General features: G+C 40.0%; 1 long non-coding RNA gene across 1 annotated transcript; it reads left to right on the forward strand.

Annotated features, from left to right (window-relative positions):
* Nucleotides 1–779: 779 nt before the first annotated feature.
* On the forward strand, nt 780–3,491 carry LOC146662990 (uncharacterized). Its single transcript, XR_014912898.1, has 3 exons — nt 780–1,175; nt 1,735–1,854; nt 2,521–3,491. It is a non-coding gene; the product is annotated as an uncharacterized LOC146662990 (long non-coding RNA).
* Nucleotides 3,492–7,177: the final 3,686 nt, after the last annotated feature.

Genomic DNA, 7,177 nt, shown 5'->3' on the forward strand with positions numbered 1-7,177 from the left:
TCCCAGTTTCATTATGCTGTTGTCAGATACAGGCTACATGAAAAATATGGCAACAAAACAAAGAAAGAAAAGAATTACAGGCCTTATTAATTTCAGTTCAATTCAGTTTTATTTGCACAGCGCCCAATGACAACAACAGTCTCCTCGGGGTGCTTTATGTTGTAAGGTGGACCCTACAATCATAACTTCCTGCTACTAAAGCTGAGATGACTGAAAATAGATACATATGAAAACCAAGTAAGATTTTTAAATCTTGACTAATAAATAAATCATCGGTTTTAATTGACTGATTGGCTGAAAGTCCCAAACATCGCTTTAGCTGAGCAGAAGCAGCTTAGGATTGAAACAGCGAGGGAAGCATTGAGTGACACAAAACGAATGACTGTAGGTGTCGTCCTCTCTCTGCGTTCACATCTATTAAAATGATCTCCTTCTGTGTTCATGTATGAAACGTATGAACAACATGAGACCCAGACAGTTATTTACTCTTAGGTTAGTCATCCACCTAAAGAAAAGTGATATATTTGTAATGTATTAGGACTCACGTGGGGCCAGTGTGCCTGTCTAAACGACCTTATCCAGTGCAAATCACTCTCAAGTGCTATTGGATGTGCTTAATCAGATCTGTTTAGGATATTCTTCTTGTCTCAGCCATTTGGTCTGATGACCAAGGTCACCGAGAGTCAGGCTGTAGTGGAAAATGGGAGCACTTTGTTTGTCGACCTGCATTTACATAGCGTCTCACAGCCCCCAGTCCCTGCTGTGGAGTGGTATGAGTGCCCAGTAACAAATGTTAATGGTGTCTTTAACATGGCTGTTAGTGGCTCGGTGTGATTATTCAAAATCTGTGAGACTGTTGACGAATCCACGTCAGAGAGTTGAGCTGGGAGCTGCCTGTGGCGTCAACATTTATACACAAGTAGAACAGCTCTGTTTCTCCTACGTAATGAAGTGCAGACAGAGAGGATACATGAGCACGTGTTTCAGTCTGTGGTCACACTGATGATAATGATTCAGTCGTCTGTGAAAATCTTCTTGGTTCCTCCAGCAAAGCAAAGAGTATCTGAAGCAGCTTCAGGAGGAATCAGAATAAAGACGTGTAACAGTGATACAAAGGAAGTGTCTCCAGTATCAACAGATGTTTTTAATACGCTGCAAGAGAAAAATACAAAAAGGTAAATACTCCACTTATGTTGTAAAGTTACTTTGATTACTTGTTATAAATGTATCCTCTTATTTGTTGTTTTGATTATACATTCTTTTGTATTGAAATACAAATACTTAAAGTTGTAATTATTATTGTTAATAGATCACTGCCATGGGAGACATGAGTGGAAAAGTTACTAAATATTTTTACATTTAATTATTAAGCAAACGTATATCAAAATGTTAAAGCTGCCTATATTTATTTATTTCTTTTGTGAAGCCACGCACTAAAAGAAATAAAAGTCTTCAGTTTCTGGATACTGAGCATAAACATGAAGCCTTGTCTCATCGGTGTTGTCCAGTGGGACCAGAGGGCCTTCACAGTTTGGGATAAAGTAGATCCATAAAGGCTATCCCAGCCATCCAATTCACCAACAGCAAAACAAATACTGCACTATAACACTTACTGCTCATCATGTGAATGAAACACTGAACATCTTTTGTGCAAACTGAAGTCAGCGACACATTAGACAGTTTGATTGATTCAATGCACTTTCAGCATCCATCGGGTTTCTTCTGGTTATCCAGCACAGGGTCGCAGGGCCCAGCTGACACAAGAACAGACCATTAAAACCAGCAACTGTGGACTGTGGGAGGAAGCCAGAGTACTCGAGGGAACAGACAACGGGGAGAACAAACACCACACAGGTGTAGTGGAAGTATTCATAATTCATAATGTCAATTATCATACAAAAAAAGAAAACCATTTATTTTCATGTATTTTGATTTTTACTTTATTCATTTAATTCAAAACTACAGTAAACTACAGTAACTCTACATAAAAAACATTTTCACCTGTTCTCTGATACTTTAATGTTCCTGACGTGGTTTGTAACACATTTACAGCATGTCCTGCTCACTCCACACTGTCAGTGGACTGAGTGGAAGTGTCTTGGTCTGTGATGGGGACAGCCTCGCCTTGTCACTGTGTTATATAGATTGCGGTGTGCAGATTTCCGTGGCTGCCTGTTGCCCTGAAACACACTGGGCCAAGTTCAAAGATCTCTGTCAGAGATCCTGGAGCAAGCTTTCTCCTGCACCCGAAACTCACAACAGAAAGTGGAGACGAGGCTGACAATGGTTGACCCAGGAGGCAGCCTGTGCACCTTCATGTGCAGCAGTTGTGTATTATGCTGAGATACAATAAAGTTTACAGTTTCAAATAATTCTTATCAAAACTAAAAGAAAGGATTTAAGTTGGGTAAGACCTTAGCGCAGTCACATATCTGTGTATAGACTATACTCTATAGTTTGTTATCGTTTGCAGGTGTTGCTGTTGTTTGGTGCTTGACACTTTTATCATCTGTTTCTTAGATGCTACGTTTGCTGCAGCGCTGGGATGTGACGGTGTGTCTAAAGCAAAGGTCCTTCTACAGTAGACCTGTGAGCCCTGAGGCTGAGACCTCGTCACTGTGGCTGTGTTACGACTGCAGATATGTGGGGATGGGAGATTCTTCCTGGCAGACTGATGCAACGGTTCTATTGCAGAGTTCACAGACCGCAGCCTTTCTTCCTCATCAAAGGACTGATGGTCTCTGAAATGTGACATAGACCTGTTAGATCCTTCCTACGACCTCCTACTTGGATAATTAGATCATCTAAAGTGTTTATGCGAGCAGGTGGATGCGCTCTATGCATGGGGTGTGTTGGAGTAATGTGGCATGGAAAGATTCAGGATATGAGAAAGTTAAACTGGGATTGGCTGCTGACAGGGAGGGTCCCGTGTGTGTCTCCTTTGAGTGTAGACATCAGGGAGCCTTTCATCGTTTATGAGGCAGGGTGTGGTATTTGGATGTTAATGTTGTTGGGGAGACGTTAACGGCACTGGGGAACGAGCGCCATTTGTGCCTTTTACTTCCCTTTGTCTTTTACATGTCAGATTGCTCCTGGACTCATGGAAGTAGGGAATCCTTGTAAAGTTCAGGGATGTGACCCCCTGACCTCACCTCACCTGCTCCGTCTCATCATCTCCTCACCATTCATTCAGGCTGAAGCCAAAGTGTAACATCTTCACACGGTCCTTTGGATTCACCTTAAAGACATTCAGTTCATGTTTGGGGCCTGCACTATGGGATGGAATTAACTACCATCTTCTACTCTCTCTGTGTAAAATATACAAAGGCAGGTATATTCATTCACATCGTACTTTATATGATCATGTTTGTATTTTCATGGGGCTTCATGTCTGGTGATTAATTTGACATCACGCGTAAAAATTTAAAACAGCTCTCGTAAGCTGAAAATTCACTTTACAGTTACTCCAGTGCAGGAAAACAATATTGTAATATTATTCAGAATCACACAAACAAAGAAATTAAGGAGTCTGGATTCACACTTTTTCCATATGTATCTATAACTATATATCCAGGCAAGACCCCAGGCTGTGTAAAGATGAGACAATCCAGCACATAACAGCAGGGTGCAAGATGCTTGCAGCAGGGCATACATGGAACGCCATAACCAAGTGGCCGGCACAGTGTACAGAAACATCTGTGCTGCGTATGGGCTGGAGGTAAACAAGCAACAGTAAAAAAGACAGAGAAGATGTTTAGATTTCATTGGGAGTGAGCAGATTAGCACATGAGAAGGTCAGATTAGCTGGTAAATGTACTGATTCTTATACAGTGCTTTTCTACTTTGCCCGAACACTCAGAGCACTTTATACAACATGCCTCATTCGTACAAGCACTGCCAGGGATCAGACCAAAGACCTGACTGTGTGATCATGCCTCCCCTACCTCAGTAACTGTAACTTTGTGGACCTGGAGTGCAGTGGTGCATGGAGTCGAAGAGACTGGATCTAGGTACATGTGGCTAAAATAGTCTGCCTGTGTGTGAAGCACATTGTAAATAAAAGAAAACTCACATCATGAACATAAACTGTGTGGAGTGTCGTGTTGGGTTCTCACAGAGGGTCATTTGGTTGTTGGGGTTTTCTCTGTATTATTGTGTTTACAATATAAAGTGCCTTAAATTAAATGGAAAACAAAAAATGAAGTTTTTCATAACCCATTTTTGCACCATTAAACTACTACAAGCAACAGAGCTAGTGCTCTGCAACAGAACAATATGACTTTATGAGCAACTGCAGAAAGCAGTGTGTTGCTACAAAAATGGTGAGAAACAGACCATTAACAGTGGAAGAGAGAGAGACCATCATAACACTTATAAATGTGGGTCTGTCCTACAGAGAAACTGCAAAGGAAATCAAAGTGTCAGTGAGTACAGTTTCCTTCACCATCAAACGCACTGAGAAACAAACTGTGACAGGAAGAGGTCTGCAGACCCAAAGACTGAATCAGAGGACAAGTTTCTGAGAGTTAACAGCTTGTGTGATAGGCAGCTCACAGGACAACAGCTTCAAGCACAGCTTAATAGTGGTTGTAGTGAGCAAGTCTCAGTTTCTACTGTGAAGAGAAGACTTCGAGCTGCAGGTTTGACAGGACGAGCTGCAGCAAGAAAGCCAGATGCCAGAATAAGACTAAGAGGCTCAGCAATGAAAGGCGAGCGTCTCAAGCTTTATAGAACATTTTCTTCTTATCTGAAAGTAACAGAGCTGTATGACATGGTTGGTTTGGTGGGCTTGAGCTTTGTTTCTTTAACCTTTTGCTCTTAGTCTCAGGTGGAGTCTCTGGTCTGAAATACAGGCCTCTGAAAAGGAAATAACATTCACATGGACTCAAATATGAAGTAAGAATTTTTGACAAAATGACTCATGTTTTACAGTACATCCAACAGGTCAGAGGTCATTGTAACAAAATGTTTTGCAAAAATGTTTCTGCAAATTCAGCCACATATCAAGAGCAGAAAGAGAGATTCTAACCACAATCAGTGAGTCTAATCTTCGGTGACCAGCTTAGATTAGTGACAACACTGATAATCCACGTCAGTATGTGATGCATGTAGCTTTAGTTGCCCAGACAAGTCAGACCTTCAAGTTGGTCATGCCTGAAATCCCTCAGCAGGCTCACATCAGTGTGGACGAGCTGCTGCAATCTACTTGTGCACACAGTGCAGCAGAGGAAGCTGCTTATGTTCATAATAATATGCTTATAATTAATATATGATAATATTACTTAATTAGTGCTGAACTGGATTGCATTTATATATATTCATTGGGATCTGTGGGTGGACAGCAAAGAAAGAACTTCATTGCACAGAGAAATGCATTTTCTCTTGTGACACATGAATAAATAATAATAAACAATTTGAATCCTTGAATCCTTGCCTAAAAAAAGTTTAGCACGTAGTCATGTTTTGTGTGTGGCACTCATTATCCCAATATTCACTGTAAAATATGAACGCCACACTGGTAAATCATTCTTTGCTTGTAAACGCCTGATAAGGATACTTCATAACCACATTCATATTCATACTCATATCTACACAACAGCCCAGTGAATCATTCTACAACAAAATGGAGCATGTGTTGTTTGGTGTTTATGTGTGTAAAAATGTGTGTAAAAATAATGTAGTATATTATTATTTTCACATATATGAAACTAATGGTACAAAGAAGATGCAGCCAAATATCCAAGGCAGGAACCAAAATGAGTCTTTTAGCCGACACCAGTCCTCCCCTCCCTCCTCCTCAGCTCCCTCCAGCTCATACTGTCATTTGGCCTGCACGTGAACCCTGCTCACCTTCTTCTAACCTCAGAGTAGCAGCACGCCCGACTGTGTGTGTTTTTGTTGCCAAAAACACATAAAAAGATCAGGCACAGGTTTAGGCTGTTAATACACAACAACAACAAAAGATAGGACAGTGTTGGAGCTGCGAAATGCAAATAAATTAAACTAAAGTGAAGGGGAAGAAGTGTTTGGAGATACAAGATGTTGAAACAAAGACAGGAAAAAAGGTCCTAGAAGGTGATCAGGAATAAAAGAGATGCAGGAACTAAAACAAGCAAGACACGCAAGACATTTCTTTTACACCTGCTTGAACTGTGATATTAGTTTTATTTTTTTAAAAACACCTTATTTCGTCTAACAGAGTTAACCTTTACAGACCTCGCATCACATTTGGCCTGTTTTGGCATTTGACAATATAAATACCTTAAATTTCATTCTTTTACCCAAAACATTTTTTATTATTATTTTGTAACATTAGACTGGTGTTTCAAATGTTTGCATACTGAGTAGAATAAAATATATCGTTATTGCCACTTTTACAAGAACAATGAAACACAGTAACAATGAAACACAGTAACAGTGAAACACAGTAACAACGAAACAGTAACAACGAAACAGAGTAACAACGAAACAGAGTAACAACGAAACACAGTAACAATGAAACACAGTAACAGTGAAACAGTAACAACGAAATAGAGTAACAATGAAACACAGTAGCAGTGAAACACAGTAACAGTGAAACAGAGTAACAGTGAAACAGAGTAACAATGAAACAGAGTAACAATGAAACACAGTAGCAGTGAAACACAGTAACAATGGAACAGAGTAACAATGAAACACAGTAACAACGAAACACAGTAAAAGTGAAACACAGTAACAGTGAAACAGAGTAACAACGAAACACAGTAGCAGTGAAACACAGTAACAGTGAAACAGTAACAACGAAATAGAGTAACAATGAAACACAGTAGCAGTGAAACACAGTAACAGTGAAACAGAGTAACAGTGAAACAGAGTAACAATGAAACAGAGTAACAATGAAACACAGTAACAATGGAACAGAGTAACAATGAAACACAGTAGCAGGGAAACACAGTAACAGTGAAACACAGTAACAGTGAAACACAGTAACAATGAAACACAGTAGCAGTGAAACACGGTAACAGTGAAACACAGTAACAGTGAAACAGAGTATCAATGAAACAGAGTAACAACGAAATAGAGTAACAACGAAACACAGTAGCAGTAAAACACAGTAACAGTGAAACACAGTAACAACGAAACAGAGTATCAATGGAACACAGTAACAGTGAAACACAGTAACAGTGAAACACGGTAA

The sequence above is a fragment of the Rhamphochromis longiceps genome, linkage group LG8, assembly GCF_057381845.1.
Source record: "Rhamphochromis longiceps isolate RC_006_pf linkage group LG8, R_longiceps_female_GT1.1, whole genome shotgun sequence".
Taxonomy (NCBI): domain Eukaryota; kingdom Metazoa; phylum Chordata; class Actinopteri; order Cichliformes; family Cichlidae; genus Rhamphochromis; species Rhamphochromis longiceps.